Below are 22,730 nucleotides of genomic sequence, written 5' to 3'. Positions count from 1 at the left end.
GACATACTGAGGTAAACCATATATGGTAAAATGGGCTTTTGTTGCTGTGACCAGAACATAAGATGTGGGAATGAAAGAACAGCAGGGGAAAGGGGGAGACAGAAAATATTTTTTGGCCACATAAATTGATTGAATTAGTTTGATTGTTTGTTTATGTTGATTAAACAGATTGCTAGGTTGTCTCCATTTGTGATGTACAACTTGATGCTTAATTGCTCCCATTGAGCTATTTAGTAATAGGAAAGTCATTGAGAGAGGAAGTGAAATATCTGGAGATTTCCTTCAGGAAAACTGAAGGAAAATATTTAAGAAGGAATTTCTGGTTTTTGCTTTTCTAAGTAAGTGTGTAAAGGGGTCAGGATGTCCAGTATAAATAAAATCTGCCAGCCTTAACATTCCACAATTTTTACTTTAATCCTTGACACTGATTCTCTCTCCCTTTTTCCGATTGACATGTGCAAGACAGTAACATTTGCATTTTTGTGACATGGTCCAAGTGTCTCATATTACATAAATTTTTATTGTATTGGTCATATCAGCATTACATTGGTATGCCTATTTTAGTTTTGTATGTTAACACTGACATTTTCTATTCTGATGATACAAGCAGGTTTTAAATAGTGTCTGTATATTAATATTTATGGCCCTTTTGAATATTTCTGGTTAAATCCTTCCTTGGCCTGGATTTGGTTAGTTCTTTATTTCTCTTGTTTAGGCATATGCTAAAAGTTGGAACTACAGAGTAATAGGTATGGAGTACAGAATTATGATATCTTTTTATTACATAAACGCTAAAATGGCATAAGTGTATTTTGTATGATTCTAGGCCTCCTTGCTGTTGATATTATAGATAATATGTAAAATATTTCTTTTAGATCCCCTTTTAATTGGATTCAATGATATTTGGTTTTGATTCTGAGAAATGTATACATTATTTTGCGAAGAGATTCAAGGGACATGGATGTTAATGGTGGTAGATGCTGGCTGGAATCAGTAATTTTGGATTGATATCAAAGAAGAACATAAAGAAGGCATTGTTTTAGTTAAAATTAATGGTCTACAGCAACATGTAATAGCATTTAGTACATTCTACTTTTGATGTCTACCTAGTACTTTAAAGCCTCAAATAATATACACTTTTGTTGGTGTATCAGTCAGTATTCTCCAGAGAAACAGAACCAATAAAATACATATATATGCATATACATATGCATATGCATATACATACACATACTCACACACACACATATATGATTTATTTTAAGAAATTGGCTCACACAGTTGTAGGGACTGGCAAGTCTGAAATCTGTAGGGCAGGCTGGCAGGCTGGAAACTCACACAGCAGGTGATGCTGCAGTCTTAAGGCAGAATTTCTTCTCATCCAGGACCCTCAGTTTTTGCTCGTAAGGCCTTCAACTCATGGGATAAGACCCACCCACATTATTAAAAGTTAATCTCTTTTACTTAAAGTTAGCTGATTGTAGACGTTAACAACATCTACAGAACACTTCACAGTAACATCTAGGTTAGTGTTTGATTAAATAAGTGGGTACTATAACATAGCCAAATTGAGCCATAAAACTAACCATCACAGTTGGTCATTCTCTCCCATCCACCATTATTTATGTCACAAGTCACAGAAATGCCTAATGTCAAACTATGAAACTATCATCAAAGGACATATTAGGCAACTTCCTTGAAATGAAAGCGATCAATTCCAGAGATAATAGCTGGCATCCGTTTGTTCATTAACAAATATTTATTGAATGCTCTGTATATGCCAGTACTGAAAAAGAATGACATGCAAAACCACTTATGGACCTTATTATTTTGTAGTTTACTGGTTAGAGTTGAGGCCTAGGAAAGAGGCAAAATGTGGTTGTTAATCCAATGAAAAAACCGTTTCCCTGTGGCTTGCTTCATGTAAATTTTTATTACATAAATCTTATGATAATTGCAATGTATAAGATAGTCAACCTCCTCTTTAAATAATTTATATTTCTTTGATATTGGTATCTAGAGATTTTTGAGAACAGTTTTGGAAAATTTCGAGAGGTTAATTAACTTGCCCACAGTTATACAACCACTAAGTGAAAGAGCAGGAATTCAAACTCAATCTGTCCGAATCTGAAGACCATGAATTTTTCCTATCCCACTCAGATTGTCTCTATATAAAACTTCTTAGCAAGGCTCCTGGATCCCTTGGGACAGCCTCTTGTCTGTGTAAAGAGATTCCTAGACTTCTGTGGATGAAATTTCCTATGATCTCTTTTGGTAACTACAAGTGAGTTTATTTGACTGACTTTGTCTCCCAAGTAGAATGAAAATTATTATGTGAATTATGTGGGTAGAATGAAATGTTTAAAAACTGAGGTTAAGGTAAAATTAATGAAATTAACAACAAAAGAAGAGTAGGTTAAGTAGGTGCTAGGAAAGTATTACAGTATATTCAGGCTTGGGCCAAAAAATGACTAACATTTAAAGAAATGTGCAGGAGTAAAAGTGTGAGAGAAGGAAGAGAAAAAGAGCAATTTGCGTAAGAGGCAAAAGTGTGGATTAATGCCCATCTACTGCCTTTTATTCCTTAATAGAAGTTTAGCATAGAGTAAAATGAATTTGGCCTTAGAGATAGTGGATGTTTCTATTTTGTGACTGTTCCAAAACATTAAGTCATTTTGTGGTATAGAAACACTAATAGTTGGGAATAGTTACAGAGATACTTAATGGTTGTCAAATAACAAGTACTCCTCTAATTTTCTAGCCACTTTGTAGCTGGTGATGGGGTTGTGGGGGACTGGGGGTAGGTCACCAGTACTTTATGGTGTATCCACAAAATAGCAGAACCTCTGTCAGCCTTGGTTCTTAAGTGAATATGAAGTAGAAACCCTCATTGATGAATTTTGTGCATGTAGCATAAGTGAGAAATAAGTTTTTGTTGTACTAAGCCATGGAGATTATGGGATGTTTGTTATTAAACTGTGTAACCCATCTTAACTCTATAGGGATTTAAGTGTTCCTCCCTACCCCTGGCCCTGCTAAACTGTCCTCACACTGCTCATACTAAGTCTTTAATATCCAATCCATCTCTGCATACTTTTTCTTATCAAAAGCCCCCCAGTAGGTGTAAACTCTTTGTAGTCATTCTTATAATTTCTGATATCATTGATGTTATTAGATTAGATATACTTACAGAATAACTCTTTTTTTTTTTTTTTTTTTTTTAGACGGAATCTTGCTGTGTCGCCAGGCTGAAGTGCAGTGGTGCGATCTCAGCTCACAGCAACATCCACCTCCTGGGTTCAAGTGATTCTCCTACCTCAGCCTCCCGAGTAGCTGGGATTACAGGTGCACCACCACACCCAGCTAATTTTTGTATTTTTAGTAGAGACGGGGTTGCACCATGTTGGCCAGGACGGTCTTGATCTCTTGACTTCATGATCCGCCCACCTCGGCCTCCCAAAGTGCTGGGATTACAGGCGTGAGCCACCGTGCCCCGCTGAGTAACTTATTTTTTTGCATGGCTATTACAAATTACTAACAGTTATTCTAATTTTATATTTAAGATTGAGACTTTAAGATTAGGTTTTCATATAATTTATTAGGATTATTTGGAAATTCTTCAGAGTATGCTGCTTGGGGACTTGAAAATAATAGCAGGCAGTGTAAAGTCAACTATTTTGAGATGTCTGTTTCTTCCCCAAGATTAAATTATATAATGTGCCAACCCATATAATTATATATTCTACAGCATATTAGAATCCATGCTAGTTTTTATAATAATTTAGGGCTAATGAAAGTTTCTGTCTTCTAATGAATATGCAACTTTTGACAAATGACCGTAATGTACCATTTGCCTTTTTGCCTTGGCTACCTGTGAGCTCATAGTGAAAATTAGTTTTCACTTTTATTAATTTCCTGATCTATAGTTCCTCGTATAATCATGTCCTATATTTGTTCATTTAATTACTGAGTTCCCACTTATCTTTAGTTTTAAATTAACTTTGTATAAAAATGTTTTATTTTTTGAGCTAGAGTCTCTAATATTTTTATTTCTTAGGTCCTGTTAAGTACTTAGTCCCTCCTTTCCCATTTCTCTTTTCTTGCTTTGCAGGAATCTAATGACCATTGAACTGTAGCCATTACTTCAATTACAAATATTTTCTTCACTAATGTCAGACTGTGGGCCTTTGTATATACACTTTTAACAAACTTTTTGGAAGTGCAGTACACCTCACAATAACTTCTCAATGCCGAATCATAGTATTTGAAGACATTTTAAACAACAATTAAACTCAACTTATTTACTACCAATAATGCACATAAGTCAGCTGAAGTGAGGATAACATGAATAGCACAATACATTATGATTGCTGTCTGGCCAACAGTAATAATAAAAAACCTTCAGTTTTGACATGTGTCTTGATTTCAGAGATGTTTAAAAAGTTTGTAAGTTACCATTGATAAAATATGAGTTTGCTTTTTCAAATATTCCTTCTTCTCTCCTTCTGGAACTCAAGAGTAAACATATATTAGATTTTCTCACCATTTTGTGTATGCTGGTTCCTAGGCTACTCTCTGAGTCATTTTTTTTTTTTTTTTTTTTTTCCTGATCTGCCTTCCAGTTCACTAGTTCTATGATTTTCTGGGTCTGATCTGCTGCAAATGCAATACATTGAGTTTTAAATTTCAATCATTGTGTTTTCATTTCTAGAAATTTCATTTGACTCTTTTTCAAATTACTTTTCCATTTTTTTTGTAGTTTCCTATCCCTGCAGATGTTTTCAATTATGCCATTTAATTTTTTAAATATAGCAAGCGTAGTTTTATAATTTGTATCTGATAATTCTAATATCTGAAGTCTTAATAGGTCTGTTTCAGTTGTCCTGTCATTATGCATATTTTTGCCCATGTTGCTTTGCTTCCTTGTATGCGTGGTTATCTTTGTTACTGCTCTTGCAAAATTATTTGGAGAGTCCTGGAGGCTTAGAATGAACATACCTTTTAGGAAGAATTTGCATTTGCTTTTGCCAAGGATCTTGGGATCGTAACCTGGTCAGTGAATCCTAATGAGGGCCAGGCTGTGGCCAAAGATTTTTAGACAGACTTTTCCCTCCTTTGCCATTTCTCTTTTCTTTCCTCCTCTGCTCCTCTTAGTGTCCAGACAACCTTCATTGAAGTCCTTGGGGTGGGTGGGAAATGAGGATGGCAGGTTTCATTCTAGGTATAGCCCTTTGAGGTCAAACTTAATGCAGAGAGAGTTTTCTATTCTATGTGCCACCTTACGTGGGATCTTGAGCCTTGATTTCTAAATGCCTTGCCTTTGATATTTTAGAATTGAAGCTTAAATTTACCAACTGGCAAATGTCCTCAAGGCAAATTGGCTTAGGTGTTCGATATTCTTCTTACCAGAAAGGTAAACACTGGGTTTTTTTTTAACTTCACCCAGAATTTGGCATGACAGTTCCCCATTATCTTGTCAGCTTAGTGCTTTGAGAGATTGCATTTAAAAAAATTCTGCATTTTCAGTTTTCAGCAGGAGGGATGGCCTCAACTAGTCGTTTTCAACTGGGGGTGATTTTTTTCCGCTAGGGAACATTTGATACTGTTTGGGGATGTTTTAGTTGTTAGAACTGGGGTTGGGGGAACTACTGTCACCTGTTGGGAAGAGACCAGCAATGCTGTTGATTGTACTATAATGCACGGGCTACCCCCAACAACAAACAAATTACATAGCCCCAAATATCAATAATGCCAAGGTTCAAATAACCTAACCTTCCATTACTGAAAATAGAAGTTCAAGAAGATAGTTTATAATTTTGAAATTTTTAGGTCTTAATAAATTGTCATACTTTCACAGATTTTATTTCATACTAAGTAATTTATTTCAAATTTTACATTCCAACTAGAGAAAATTTTCTAAGCCAGTTTTTGTTCTTCATGAGTATTACTATCAAGGTCACATTTTTCATGTACTATGTTTTACCCTGGTACTTGTTGGCAGGGTCAGGACTAAGGTGAGATGAGCAAGGCATTTGCCTCACACAAAATACACAATGAATAAAATGTCAAAACTTTAAATAAAGACAGAATCACTAAAAGTACTTTGCCATATTGGAACCTGAGGCAAAAAGAAAAATAAGTAAAACTATTTAAAATTTTGATATTTTGTTCATCATAGATTTTTATATTAATTTTGATTGTTTAAAACATTGCATTAAAATATTGTTTAATGTGTTTGCCGAGTTTTTTTTTTTTTGACACCCCCTTAAATTCGCACCAATGTGAGTGTCTTGCTTCCTTATTTGATTCTTGCCCTGCTTGTTATTGAGTCATTCTGGTTGGGTAGCTCATACAGGATGGAGAGGCCAGGACTGACACTAGGTTTCATTTCTCGAACAGGACATGTGGAAAGGTTGCTGTCCTAATAAAGGGGTAGTGGAAGGTTTGAGGGACAGTGGTGCTGATGTTCAAATTTTTGATTATATCCAGTTATACTTTGAGTAAAAACTGTTCAGGGGATCCGGGGTAAAGTTGCAAAGGCCCCATAGGTATACCAACCAAACAGTAAGAAACTGAGTTGGTAATTCCAATTTAAGAGAGCAGTCATATAGGAAGAAGTCCACTGATACATTTAGGGAGGAGGCATAGCCACTAGGTTTAAGGCCATAGCTATCAGGATTAGGGTTATGATTTCCGTTAAGGGAGACTGAAAGACCATGGCTTAACATACTGTTCCTAGGAGGAAAAAGTGTAATGTGAACTCATTTATTCTGACTGGAATACACGAGAGGCAAAGGAAGCCTCAGAAACTTTATGGTGGGCCTGCTTATCACATGGGAAGAGTGAGACTTGGGAGACACCATGGAAACCAGTTGACTGTATTTACCATTCTTGCCTCCTTCCAATTTATCTCTCCTACCTCAATGTGGTGAATGACCAAATGGTAAGAGGTACATGAAGTGTGCTTTAAAGCAGTTTAGGTATTTCTTACCTCAGTCAAAATTAACTCAGATACAAGGGTAGGACAGAATCTGCAGGTGGAAGGTGGGTACATTGGTGACACTTAGAGGTGGTTAGGGAAACCTGAGGCAGGAGAAAAGCAAAAGTGAGGCTAATGTTGGAAAGTGTTTTGAAGCGTTAATTTTTAAACTGTTAAAGTAAAAAGTCATTTTCTTCTATTAAACCAGTAATATGTGTGTCATCATAAGCACGCATATACTTGCACAATAGAACAGAGTGACTATTTTTTTGTATTGGTGTTCCCATGCTTTTTATCCCTCGGAGTCTCTCAATTTCAGTTGTACCAAAATTTTATTGTATTTTCCAGTGGCAAAGTGTACACTTGTGTGTGTGTGTTTTTGTGTGTGTTTAAATCATTTTTGAAAGGAAAAATTCTTCTTTATCTTGGCATGCACATTTCTAGGATATGTTCCTGTTTTAGATTTTTAGCACAACTCCACTAAAACCGTAACAGGTCACTTTTGAGTTAAGTGTCAAAAATCATGTTAAAACTACCTCTATCTATTTGCATTATAGAGGAAACACTGAAGGCTTCAAAGCAATTGTTAGTGCTGGAATGTCAGAAAAGTAAATGGATGCTGGCAAGCAGATAAGATTCCATGAGAACAGCCCCTTGAGCCTATTTGGTAAAATACTAGAGCTGCAAAGAATGATGGACTTTGCAAGCAGAGCGAGCTACAGCCCTTGAAATACAAAGAAAGAAAAGGAAATAGAAACCAGAAATATCTTTATGGAGACTAGATCTCAGGACTACTCTGAAAGATCTTACTTTTTTTGTTTTTAAACAGGTGACAGATACTCATCAGACATATTCCTTCCATTCAAAGAGAGTATTCAACATTAATGATTCTCCATTTTCTTTTTCATGACACATTTATCCCCAGATGCCCAAACATCATTTTTGCATATTTATAAAACCAATGACAACTGTAGTATAAAATTTTTGAAATGATGCTGGTGATGATTTTAAAACATTCAGAGTAAACTGATCACATAGAAATGTATTAAGTTAATCAATATTCCTGAGTTGTACTTATGGTCATGAGGCATATTCTAAGAGCCAAGTGATTTGCTTTTTTGATTGTACGTGGTGGGCTTATCTTGGGCTAATTCACATAGGTTGTCTTAGTATCTTAAGACACTGACACTGCTTTATTTTTTATTCCTTTCTGTCTCTTATTTAGTTAAAATTTTATTGACATATTATATGTATTTATGGGGTACAATATGATATACTTGTTGTATAATGATCCAATCAGGTTACTTAGTGTATCCATCATCTCATAATCATTTCTTTGTGGTGAGAACTGTCAAAAGCTCTCTTCTAGTTGTTTGTAATAGAGAATACTTTAATGTTAACCATAGTCCCCTTACTGTGTAATAGAACATAAGAACTTACTCCTCTTGTCTAATTGTAACTTTGAACCCATTGACCAATCTCTTCCCATCCTCCATTCACTCCTTCCCCAGATCCCTCTCCAGTTGCTGGTAACCACTGTTCTCTCTGCCTCTATAATTTTTTTGAAGATCCTACGTATGAGTGAGATCGTGTGGTATTTGCTTTCTGTATCTGGCTTATTTCACTTAACGTGTTGTCCTCCAGGTTCATCCATGTTGTCACAAATGACAGGATTTCATTTTTTTTTAAATGGATGAATGGTATTCCATTATGTATATATACCATGTTATCTTTATCCATTCATCTGTTGTTGAATACTTAGGTTGATTCCCTATCTCGGCTATTGTAAGTAGTGCTGAAATAAACATAGGAGTGAAGATATCTGTTTTTTTGTTTTGTTTTTGAGATGGAGTCTTGCTCTTTTGCCCAGGCTGGAGTGCAGTGGCGCAATTTCAGCTCACTGCAACCTCCACCTCTCAGGTTCAAGCGATTCTCCTACCTCAGCCTCCTGAGTAGCTGGGATTACAGGCTCACACCACCACTTCTGCCTCATTTTTGTATTTTTTGTAGAGATGGGGTTTTGCCACATTGGCCTGGTTGATCTCGAATTCCTGACCTCAAGTGATCCGCCTGCCTTGGCCTCCCAAAGTGTTGGGATTACAGGCATGAATCACTACACCTGGCCCAGATGTCTTTTTGATATACTGATTTCCTTTCCTTTGGATATACAGTAATCCTCCCTTAACATTGTCTATAAGTTCTTGAAAACTGACTTTAAGTGAAGTGATGTATAACGAAACCAATTTTTACAGTGGCTAATTGATATAAACAAGGGATAGTTCCTATGTTATATTTCTGATTATAAAAACATCACTAAACTTCTAAAGACCCACAATACTTCTTTTTTGTTTTTTTTTTCTTTTTTGAGACGGAGTCCGCTCTGTCGCCCAGGCTGGAGTGCAGTGGCCGGATCTTAGCTCACTGCAAGCTCTGCCTCCCGGGTTTACGCCATTCTCCTGCCTCAGCCTCCCGAGTAGCTGGGACTACAGGCGGCCGCCACCTCGCCCGGCTAGTTTTTTGTATTTTTTTAGTATAGACGGGGTTTCACCGTGTTAGGCAGGATGGTCTCGATCTCCTGACCTCGTGATCTACCCGTCTCGGCCTCCCAAAGTGCTGGGATTACAGGCTTGAGCCACCGTGCCGGGCCTCACAACACTTCTAATACTAAACATTGAAATAAATGTGAATTATATGCATATTTAAGAAAGAATAATAAAAAGATAATTATTTACTCTTTTTTTTTGTGAATCAGTGACAGTGGTTGTAGTGGCAGTGCATTAAATCAAGGAATAAATGTTTGTGAAGAAAAATTATAAGAAGCATTTCCTACAACTGCTTAGTTCAAAAACAATTGCAAATATGGTAGACATGCTTAACACTTTCATGCAGCATTGTTTGTTGTTGTACATTTGTGTGATTATTGTACATTTTGTGAATATTTATTTATTTATTTAATTTTTCATTTTTGAAACAGGGTCTCACTCCCATCACCCAGGCTGGAGTGCAGTGGTGCAGTCATGACTCACTGCAGCCTCAGCTTCCTGGGTTCAGGTGATCCTCCCATCTGAGCCTCCCAAGTAGCGGGGGACTACAGGCCCATGCCACCATGCATGGCTAATTTTTTGTATTTTTAGTAGAGATGGAGTTTTACCATATTGTCTAGGCAGCTCTTGAACTCCTGAGCTCAAGGGATCTGCCTGCCTCAGCCTCCTAAAGTGCTGGGATTATAGGTGTGAGCCACTGTGCCCAGCCGTGACTTTTTATTTAAAATAATTTGTATTCATTCATTCATTCATTCATTTTCCAACCCATTATGCCAGTTCAGGGTTGTATGTGGCTGGAGTCCATCCCTGTAGCTCAGGGCACAAGGAAGGAACGAGCCTTGGACAGTATACCATCCCATTGCAAGGCTCACTCACACCCACACTCACTCAGGCAGGACCATGTAGATATGCCAATTCATCTACCATGGACATTTTTGAGATGTGTGGAGAAACTGGAATACCCAGAGAAGACCCACGCAGACGTGAGGAAAATGTGCAAATTCCAGACAGGCAGTGGCACAGCTGAGAATCCATTTTTTTTCTTATGTGCCTTATAATGAAAGGACATTGAATGAAACAATGTTATTAGAGTACCTGCTGTATATCCATTAGTGGGATTGCTGGATCATATGGTAGTTCTATTTTAAGATTTTTAAAGAACCACCATACTGTTTTTTTATAATGACTACTAATTTACAATCCTGTCAACAGTGTGCTTCTTTTTTTCCACATCCTTGCCAATACTTGTTTTCTTTTGTCTTTTTGAAAATAGTCACTCTAACTGGAGTGAGGTGGTATCTCATAGTGGTTTTGATTTGCATTTCCCTCCTGATGAGTGATGTTGAGCATACCTATTGACCATTTGTATGTTGTCTGTTGAGAAATGTCTATTAAGGTCTTTTGCCCATTTTAAAATTGAGTTTTGTTGTTGTTGTTAAGTTCCTTATATATTCTGGATATTAACCCCTTGTCAGATGTACAATATGCAAATATTTCCTCCTCTTCTGTAGGAGAATAGGAGAATATTTGTTTCTTCACTCTGTTAATTGTTTCCTTTGCTGTGTAAAAGCATCTTAGTTTGATGTAATCTTATTTGTGTATTTTTGTTTTTGTTGCCTATACGTTTAGGGTCTTATTTTAAAAATTATTGTCTAGCCCAATGCCATATGCATCTCCCCTATATTTTTTTCTAATAATTTTGTGATTTGGATTTTATAGTTAAATCTAATCCATTTTGAGCTGATTTTTGTACATGGCGAGTGTATTTGTACATGATGAGTGTATTAGTCCATTTTCACGCTGTTGATAAAGAAATACCTGAGACTGGGCAATTTACAAAATAAAGAGGTTTATTGGACTTAGAGTTCCGCATGGCTGGGGAGGCCTCACAATTATAGCAGAAGGCAAGGAGGAGCAAGTCACATCTTACCTGGATGGCAGCAGTCAAAAAGAGAGGTTGTGCAGAGAAACTCCCGTTTTTAAAACCATCAGATCTCATGAGACCCATTCACTATCACGAGAACAGCACAGGAAAGACCCACTCCCATGATTCAGTCATCTCCCACCAGGTCCCTCCCACAACACGTGGGACTTATGGGAGCTACAAGATGAGATTTGAGTGAGGACACAGAGCCAAACCATATCAATGAGAGGTAGGGATCTATTCTCAATCTTCTACATATGCATATTCAGTTTTCTCATCGTCATTTATTGAAGACATTGTCCTTTTTGTAATGTTTATTCTTTGCACCTTTGTTGAAAATCAGTTGACTGTAGGTACATAAATTTATTTCTGGACTCTATTCTGTTCCATTGGTTTGTCTGTTTTTATGCCAGTACCATGCTGTTTTGGTTATTATAGCTTTGTAGTATATTTTGAAGTCAGGTAGTGTGATGCTTCCAGCTTTGTTCTTTAAGCCAAATTTGCTTTTGCTATTTGGCGTTTTTGGGATTCTATATTAATTTTAGGATTTTTTTCTATTTCCATGAAGAATGTCATTGGTATTTTGATAGATATTGCATTAAACCTGCAGATCACTTTGGGTAGTATGACAATTTTAACAATATTCTTCCAGTCTATGAACATGGGATATCTTTCCATTTATTTATGCCCTCTTCAATTTCTTTCATCAGTGCTTTATAGTTTTCAGTGTAGAGATCTTTCACCTCCTTGGTTAAGGTTATTCCTAGGTATCTTACTTTTTGGTAGCTATTTGAAATGGAATTGTTTTCTATTTTTTTTCACATAGTTCACTATTAGTGTATAGAAATTATGCTGATTTTTGTATGTGGATTTTGTATCCTGCAACTTCACTGAATTCATTTATTCTAACAATTGTTTTTGGTGGAGTCTTTAGGGTTTTCTATATATAAGATCGTGTCATATGCGAAAAGACAGTTTTACTTCCTCCTTTCCGGTTTGCATGCCTTTTATTTCTTTTTTTTTTTTTTTTTTTGAGACGGAGTCTCGCGCTGTGTCACCCAGGCTGGAGTGCAGTGGCGCGATCTCGGCTCACTCCAAGCTCCGCCTCCCAGGTTCACGCCATTCTCCTGCCTCAGCCTCCCAGTAGCTGGGACTACAGGCGCCCGCCACCACGCCCGGCTAGTTTTTTGTATTTTTAGTAGAGACAGGGTTTCACCATATTAGCCAGGATGGTCTCGATCTCCTGACCTCGTGATCCGCCCGCCTCGGCCTCCCAAAGTGCGCCTTTTATTTCTTTCTCTTGTCTAATTGCTCTACCTGGAACTTCCAGTATTATGTTGAATAGAAGTGGTGAAAGTAGATATCCTTGTCTTCTTCCTGATATTTTGCATGATGTTAGCCATAGGTTTGTCATATGTGACCTTTATTATGTTTAAGTGTCTTGTATATTTAATTTGTTGAGAGTTTTTAATCATGGAGAGAAGTTGAATTTTGTCAAATGCTTTTCTGCATCTATTGAAAAGATTGTATAGTTTTTGTCTGTCTGTTAATGTGGTATATCACATTTACTGTTTTGTATCTCTAAGATGAATCCCACCTGATCATAATGAATGATCTTTTTAATGTGCTGTTGAATTTACTTTGCTTGTATCTTTTTGAGAATTTTTGCATCTATGCTTATGAGGGATATTGAGCTATAGTTTTCTGTTTTTATTGTGTTCTCAGTATCTTTTTATTTCTTGCTTCTTACAGACTTATTCTGTTGTATATATCAACATGTTAACACTGTTTTAAAGTTTCATATTGTCATGTATATGCTGATTGTTTAAAACTTTTCCCTTTATTGTAGAAGGAAATCTCTCTCTAAGGACTTCTGTTTCTATTTTAATTTTTAAATTTTTTTGTATTTATTATTTTAAAAGACTTAAGTTATTTCCTCAAATATTTATTTTCACATTGTTTTTTATTTTTTTCTTTTTACCTTCTCTAATGCATTTTTTAACTTATTATTTTATAGTGGCTGTAGTTATGCCACAGACATGACCAAAGAGAGAGCTTTGTCACAGATGAGCAAAGGTACAACCTTTATTCCTTCCATTTTTGTTGTCTGAGCCTCTCATTCCATTTAAGGATAGCTTTGTAAAATCTCTTGCTCTAGTAACACATGAGTTAACTTTACTTAACATACTTTCTGCTTTGCAGATATCATATTTAGTCTTTTGGAAAAGATATTGCTTCCTAAAATTACATACCATCTAATTCCTATAGATGCCTGTTTTAAAGTCTGTGTTTTCTGAAACATAGTTTTTGGCTTTTGGACAAGCAATGACAATGGAGAACCAGGAGTTAGGAGCATCCCACTTTGGAAATGATCTTCCATGTGTTATGCCTAGCCTAATATTGCTAATAACGTAGATGGTGGTGAACCTCTTTAAAACTGTTCATAGGAGGTGGACCAATAGAAGTTCTTAAATCAGATTTTTGGTATCGCTTTTACACCAGCTGGATCGTAATTTACTTGTTTCCTGGATGATCTAATTCTCTGCCTGGCAGGGTCATAGGATAATCCTTTGGGTATAGGCCTTCCGTATAGGCCTTCCTACATCATTTGTCTCATTATTTGAATTAAGAATGTATTTATGGATACTAAGTAAGGAAAATGAAAATCTTACTACTAGGAATCATATGATTTTAAGTATGGAAAATGGGATTTATTTTCATTAAATTGTTTCATGATAATTTGTTTAATGTTAAATTAAGGATGCCTTTATTTTGTTATTTCTTATGTAATTCTTTTTTTTTTTTTTTTTTTTTGAGACGGAGTCTGGCTCTGTCGCCCAGGCTGGAGTGCAGTGGCGTGATCTCGGCTCACTGCAAGCTCCACCTCCCAGGTTCATGCCATTCTCCTGCCTCAGCCTCCCGAGTACCTGGGACTACAGGCACCTGCCACCACGCCTTGCTAATTTTTCTATTTTTAGTAGAGACAGGGTTTCACCATGTTAGCCAGGATGGTCTCGATTTCCTGACCTTGTGATCTGCCCGCCTCAGCCTCTCAAGGTTCTGGGATTACAGGCGTGAGCCACTGCGCCTGGCTTCTTATCTAATTCTTATTAGGAATTCTTCATTTTAATTGTTGTTGAGTGAATAATATTTCGTCTTAGAAAAGATTTGAGTGTGAAATAAAAAGACTTATTATAGTAAGAAAAATACAAGGTATGGTATTAGAACACCTGGATTGGCATCTTCACTTTATTATTTACTAGCCAAGTAACCTTGGATAAGTCAAATCTTTCTTACCTTTACTTTCTTCATCTGTAAAATAGGAATGATAGTATTACCTCACAGGGTAATTGTGAGACTCAAATGAGATAATTTTTGTGAGGGTGCTTTATAAAGCAGTATATGATATTATAATTCTAAGTAATAACATGTTATTTTACTTGAATGCTTGTATACTTTGTTTTCTAAAGGCGATGTTATTTCGTTGTTGTTGCTGCGACACTCGCTCTGTTCCCCAGGCTAGAGTTCAGTGGCGCAATGTCGGCTCATTGCAGCTCCGCCTCCTGGGTCCAAGGGATTCTCGTGCCTCAGCCTCCCAAGTAGCTGGGATTTCAGACAGTTTTACTGTGTTGACCAGGCTGGTCTTGAACTCCTGGCTTCACGTGATCTGCCTACCTTGGCCTCGCAAAGTGCTGGGACTACAGGCATGAGCCACTGCGCCTGGCCTAAAGGCTATGTTTTGAGAGGCAGTAAAGTTAAACGACATTGCTTAAGGCCAAATTTTAAGCCTTCCTCTTACTAAAAGTATATCCTAACCTCTTTAAGCCTTACCTTCCTCTTCTGTAAAATGAAAATGATAGTAATATCTATCTCACAGAGTGGTTTGAAGATTAAATCAGCTAATCGATGTAAAGTGCTTACAGTAGTGCCCGGTACATCCAATAAATGTTACCTATCATCATCATCATTCTTAGATTAAAAAAGAGAACTCTTTTCCTAAATTAAAATCCATTATTTACCATTTATCTACTGGCTGCCCTGCTGTGAAGTATCAAGACAATTAATTTAATTTTCCTTAGTGGTGAATATATGTAAATACAATGATATAGTTTTCTTGACTTAAGAAAACTCATTCATGCTGTACTTATTTCAGAGAGTAGATATTCCTGATAAATTGTGTGCATACAGCATTTTTGTAAGTTTAATTATGTTTTGAGTACAGCTAGGAAATTCAGAAAATAACTCATGAAAATAAATCCATTGAATAATAAATGACCCTTTGAAATGTGATCACTCACTAATTTATTCATTCTTAAAATCAATTTTCACAGTTTAAAAAAGAAATCTGGCTACATTTGTACTCATTAATAATTTGTGGGAATTAATTAATTTATTTTAAAGGAATCACCAAAATGATCAAAGCGTCAGCCTTGAGGGATTAGTTCAAACATGCTGGAGATAACGGATTTAATCAAGTAATTTCTTCAGGTAAAAGCCTAATGTAAGGTAAAGTCTGACTAAGACAAAGACTAGAGTTTTGAAAACACATGCATAACTAAAAGATTGTGTGATTTTTGTTGTGTACTGATACATTTAGCAAGATCTAGGATAGTGTGATAGTTGAGATTAACTTGTAATATTCAGGTTAAAAATTTATGCTTTTTCTCTTTTCTGTGGAAGCCATGAGTTATACCTTACCATTTGTGGTTCTAGTATGATTGCTTTCACATTTTGTGTATTAATAATTTGGTGACGTGTACACATAAAAGTAATTAAATGATTGATGATGGCTGCATAATCCAATACTGATTTCAGCCAAAATGTTTCAGTTTTCACTTAACCACGAGTCTGAGGCTCGTGGTTTCTGTGACAACCCGAGGTCAGGTGACCTGGATATGTCCTGCCAAACTGTTCCTGTGGAATAAGTAAGCTGTTTGTAAACAGGATGGCAAAGAATTCTCTCATAAGACTTCAAATTCGAAAAGTATGAGGTAGCAGGGCAATAGGTCACAGGTCAAAGGTAATAAGCCATTTTGGGCCTGTTCTTTTGTGAAGGCTTTGGCTGCCTTTCAGACTGAGGTCTTGGAAATAGTTCACACACAGGCCTTCTGCCAACAGACTACTGAGAGTTGGCTGAGGCAGGATTCTATTGCACAATCCCCTCCCTCTCTTTCTCTCTCTCTGTCTTGATGTCTGAAAGTTACAAAAATGCAAGGAATTTTATAAAAACTAAGTGTACAAAAGATGCAACAAAATAATATATGTTTTAATAAATTTAGAACAACTTTTTTTCTGAGGGACAGTAGTCCAAAATTTGAATTTACTGTGATAAATTCTTTCAAAATTGGTTGCAAAGTATGTTTTAGAAAAGCAGTAAGTATATTAAAATAACAAAGAAGATTAAAAATATTGGCAGAAAAACGTGGGACAATTGTAGGCTTTTTGAGGAGGCGATGTATCTCTGTTCCACCTAAGCCACCAGAGGTAGTCTTTAAACAATCTAATAAGATAGTTTAATTAGTGAGCTTATCTATAAGTATATGTTATGATATTTAACTATGTGTGTTGAAGAATACACACAGTTATGAAGAAAAAAGGTAGAGTTAGGCTTCCTCAAAATTTCTTGTCTTACTTTAGATTTATTGCTGCTGTTATTCTTGCTTAGAGTAGGAATTCATTACAGGAGTAGACATAAATAAAGTGAATGTTAGATTTACCTTCTCTGACATTAGCGCTTGGCTTGAAGGACTTTCTTCAGTTCCTTGGTTATTGTATTAGTCTGCCTTACTAGTTTGTTTTCTCTTTCCTGTTTGTATGCTACTATGGAGTTATAACTTCGATCTTGGTCAGTTTTGGTGTCTTTTCACTCCTGGATTGTAATACTTTGTTAATAAAGATGTGAGGCACTGGAAATTCTTAAAGTAGATAATGGAAAGTTGAGGGACAATGAAAAGATGATAAGGGAACCATTCTCAAAAACAAAGTATGAGTCATTAGCCACTTTAACTGTAAATACACTTCGTTGGGATGGTATCAATCATTTACAAAGAAATCACCCAGTTCAATGGGAAAAGAAAAACATTCCTAGTGAAAACCAAACCATGCAGTTTGGATCATAACCAGTGAGACCTTGGCTTTTGTTATTTTATCTGTACTAATGAGGATAGGCATAGGTGGGAAGGATGGGACTTTTCAATGTGTTTCATAAAGTCTGATTTCTTCCTTCCTTTTAGAATAGTCAAATAAACTTTTTTTTTTCTTTCAAACAGAATTTTCTGGGAATATCTTACTTCATAGGTGGTCTTGTCTTTATCTGCTTTCTTCAGTAAACTCTGAAAGAAAAAACTTCTGGAAGTTTGGGCAATCATTTGCCATTATTTTCCTTTCCTTGAATTTCTTGATATCATGAGTACTGCTGCAGTATGGGATATTATGTATATTGGTAAGCAGGCTTCTCTTCTATATTTGTTTTTTATTAAACAGAATGACAAGTTCCTTTTCCCTTATTCATTAACTTCCAGCCAGGATGTTGAAAAATTGAAAAATGGCAGCTCTTAAAATAATACATCTAAAAAGTTTGGGCAGATCTTCATTTATTTTCACCATGTAAAAGTTGTCAAAGACAAATCTGAAAAATATTTACTCCTTTTTTTTTTTTTAAAAAAAAAATTAAACTTAAAAGTAACCTTAGACAAATCACTGAGCCTTTCTAAACCTGTTTTCTTCTATAGTAAATGAAGGATATAACCCAGTATTTAAGGTTTCTTCCACCTCCAAACTGTCATGCGTTTGAGCAAATATTGTTTCTAGGACTGAAGAACTCTCTGCCTTGCTATCAAATTAGGCATTTTCATCATTTTTTCTCAGTGAATGAAATGTTAAAAAGCAAATCAAGACCTTGATGTATGAAATATACCACAAATCCATTTTAAGAGGGGGCAGTTGGAATTGTATTCCCTTGTTTATCTGTTTCTCTTTGCCACTCAACTACTAGTAAGGTTGTTAGGTCCTTCTGCTGCTGCCTCCAACGAGAGGCAAAGACTAGACTGATGAGACTGGCAAGTGAGAAATCTCTAGGGCCTAAAGGCGAGGAACCAGGTATTCCTTGGTGGAACGGAGATTCATATTGCTGGTACAGAAATCTCCACTTAAGAGCCATGACTAGTATGAATATATAAAAGCCTTCAAATCGCCTGCAATCCTAGCATTTGGGAGGCCGAGTCGGGTGGATCACGAGGTCAGGAGATCGAGAGACTATCCTGGCTAAAACGGTGAAACCGTGTCTCTACCAAAAATACAAAAAATTAGCCAGGTGTGGTGGCACGTGCCTGTAGTCCCAGCTACTGGGGAGGCTGAGGCAGGAGAATTGATTGAACCCAGGAGGTGGAGGCCGTGGTGAGCTAAGATTGCACCAGTGCACTCCAGCCTGGGCGACAGAGCGAGACTCTGTCTCAAAAAAGCAAAAACAAACAAACAAAAAAAAACCCCAAAAAACAGAAAAAAAGGCTTCAAATTATAGGTGGGAGGCAGGCCCTTAATCTAAATTAGAAATAATGATATTAAAATCTGAGCTTGAGTCTGTCATTTATGACTTCTGTGATTTATTTTTAGAGAAACCTTCAACATGTTTGAGCCATAGTTTTAATTTGTAAAATGGGATACAGAGCTGATGTAAGGGTACAATGAGTCAATTAATGTGGAAAAACTTAGTAAACTCTAAGGCTTATCACACAGGTTATCGCCTGTTTTTGCTAAGTGTAAAAAGTTGTGGCTATTGTACAAAGTAGTTACAGAAAATAACGTTTCCTTTTTTCTGCAACCTAGCAATTTATTATTTATATTTTATATTAACTGACCTACATGTATAAAAATGAGGTTAGAGTTTTACTATAATATCGTAATGTGTTTGAATTGAGAACAAGGAAACCTGTATCCACAACATTTCCTTGATATGAATTAATTTCTTTATTAAAAATGAGGTACCATATGATTAAATAATTTACCTGTGGTCACCTTGGCCTTGACTCCCCAGGAAAAGAGATGAAGAGAGTTGCAGGTACTTTCTAGTGAATAATGTATTAAGAGGGGGGAGAAAAAGAGAAGATTTTTGATTTTTTGGTCAAATTTCTGCTTCAATTAAGATGATTACCAAAATTTTCACTATGTCTGTAATCCAGGTGTTACTCAGACAGTGGTGGGTCCTACTATGTTTGAAACTTGACTTCTTTATCTGTCTTCTGGCGTATATGAGTTGACATTTGACTCCTTTCAGTCTCAGCACAATTGCCAGTAATTTTGGTGCACCCCATACCTTTAAAACAGGGCTGTTTCAGGAAATTTATTTCCTTCTTTTTTTCTCCAAGAGTAGTAACAGCAGCTTTACTGTCATTTGCATTATGTGAGAAATAATCTTTAGTGTCATTAATCAAGACTTGTCAGCATAAGAATAGGTCTACACATTCTATATGCAAATAATATATTTTTCTTCTTCACTACTTAACATTCTATTTTTTAAAATTATACTTTAAGTTCTGGGATATATGTGCAGAATGTGCAGTCTTGTTACATAGGTATACATGTGCCATGGTGGTTTGCTGCACCCATCAACCTGTCATCTACATTAGGTATTTCTCGTAATGCTATCCCTCCCCTTGCCCCCAACCCCCGACAGACCCTGGTGTGTGATGTTCCCCTCCTTGTGTCCATGTGTTCTCATTGTTCAACTCCCACTTATGAGCGAGAACATGCAGTGTTTGGTTTCTGTTCCTGTGTTAGTTTACTGAGAATGATGGTTTCCAGCTTCACCCATGTCCCTGCAAAGGACATGAACTCATCGTTTTTTATGGCTGCATAGTATTCCATGGTGTATATGTGCCACATTTTCTTTATCCAGTCTATCATTGATGGGCATTTGGGTTGGTTCCAAGTCTTTGCTATTGTGAATACTGCTGCAGTAAACATATGTGTGCATGTGTCTTTATAGTAGAATGGTTTATAATCTTTTGGGTGTATACCCAGTAATGGATTTCTGGGTTAAATTGTATTTCTAGTTCTAGATCCTTGAGGAATCACCACACTCTCTTCCACAATGGTTGAACTAATTTATACTCTACCAACAGTGTAATAGCATTCCTATTTCTTCACATCCTCTCCAGCATCTATTGTCTCCTGACTTTTTAATGACTGCCATCCTAACTGGCATGAGATGGTATCTCATTGTGGTTTTGATTTGCATTTTTCTTTTTTTAGTATATGTGCTGCTGGAGCACTGATTTGTATTTCTCTAATGACCAATGATGATGAGCTTTTTTTCATAGGTTGGTTGGCTGCATAAATGTCTTCTTTTGAGAAGTGTGTGTTCATACCGTTCGCCCACTTTTTGATGGGGTTGTTTTTTTCTTGTAAATTTGTTTAAGTTCCTTGTAGATTCTGGATATTAGCCCTTTGTCAGATGGATAGATTGCAAAAATTTTCTTCCATTCTGTACATTGCCTGTTAACTCTGATGATAGTTTATTTTGTTGTGCAGAAGCTCTTTAGTTTAATTAGATTCCATTTGTCAATTTTGGCTTTTGTTGCCATTGCTTTTGGTTTTAGTCATGAAGTCTTTGCCCATGCCTATGTCCTGAATGGTATTGCCTAGGTTTTCTTCTAGGTTTTTTATGGTTTTAGGTCTTAGGTTTAAGTCTTTAATCCATGTTGAGTTAATTTTTGTATAAAGTGTAAGGAAGGGGTCCAGTTTCAATTTTCTGCATTTGGCTAGCCAGTTTTTCCAACACCATGTATTCAATAGGGAATCCTTTCCTTGTTGCTTGTTTTTGTCAGGTTTGTCAGAAATCAGATGGTTGTAGATGTGCAGCATTATTTCTGAGGCCTGTGTTTTGTTCCATTGGTCTATATATGTTTTGGTACCAGTACCATGCTGTTTTGGTTACTGTAGCCCTGTAGTATAGTTTGAAGTCAGGTAGCATGATGCCTCCAGCTTTTTTCTTTTTGCTTAGAATTGTCTTGGCTATACAGGCTCTTTTTTGGTTCCATATGAAGTTTAAAGTAGCTTTTTGTAATTCTGTGAAGAAAGTCAGTGGTAGCTTGATGGAGATAGCATTGAATCTATAAATTACTTTGGGCATTATGGCCATTTTCACAACATTGATTCTTCCTATCCCTGAGCATGGAATGTTTTTCCATTTGTTTCTGTCCTCTCTTATTTCCTTGAGCAGTGATTTGTAGTTCTCCTTGAAGAGGTTCTTCACATCTCTTGTCAGTTGTATTCCTAGGTATTTTATTCTCTTCGTAGCAATCGTGAATGGGAATTCACTCGTGATTTGGCTGTTTGTCTATTATTGGCGTATAGGAATGCTTGTGATTTTTACACATGGATTTTGTATCCTGAGACTTTGCTGAAGTTGCTTATCAGCTTAAGGAGATTTTGGGCTGAGATGATGGGGTTTTCTAAATATACAATCATGTCATCTGCAAACAGAGACAATTTGACTTCCTCTCTTTCTATTTGAATACCCTTTATTTCTTTCTCTTGCCTGATTGCCCTGACCACAACTTCCAATACTATGTTGAATAGGACTGGTGAGAGAGGGCATTCTTGTCTCGTGCCGATTTTCCAAGGGAATACTTCCAGCTTTTGCCCATTCAGTATGATATTGGCTGTGGGCTTGTCATAAACAGCTCTTATTGTTTTGAGATATGTTCCATCAATACCTAGTTTATTGAGAGTTTTTAGCGTGAAGAGTTGGTAAATTTTATCGAAGGCCTTTTCGGCATCTATTGAGGTAATCATGTGTTTTTTTTGTCATTGGATCTGTTTATGTGACGTATTACATTTATTGATTTGCATATGTTGAACCAGCCTTGCATCCCAGGGATGAAGCTGACTTAATTGTGGTGGGTGAGCTTTTTGATATGCTGCTGGATTCAGTTTGCCAGTATTTTATTGAGGATTTTCGCATCTATGTTCATCAGGGATATTGGCCTGAAATTTTCTTTTTTGTGTTGTGTCTCTGCCAGGTTTTGGTATCAGGATGATGCTGGTCTCGTAAAATGAGTTAGAGAGGAGTCCCTCTTTTTCTATTGTTTGGAATAGTCTCAGAAGGAATGGTACCAGCTCCTCTTTGTACCTCTGGTAGAATTCGTCTGTGAATCTGTTTGGTCCTGGGCTTTTGTTGGTAGGCTATTAATTACTGCCTCAGTTTCAGAACTTGTTATTGTGTTCGGGGATTCCACTTCTTCATATTGGGAGGGTGTGTGTGTCCCAGAATTTACCCATTTCT

The sequence above is a fragment of the Papio anubis genome, chromosome 5 (assembly GCF_008728515.1).
Source record: "Papio anubis isolate 15944 chromosome 5, Panubis1.0, whole genome shotgun sequence".
Lineage (NCBI taxonomy): Eukaryota > Metazoa > Chordata > Mammalia > Primates > Cercopithecidae > Papio > Papio anubis.
The sequence above is the reverse complement of the archived record's forward strand: the minus strand, read 5'-3'. Positions refer to the sequence as shown.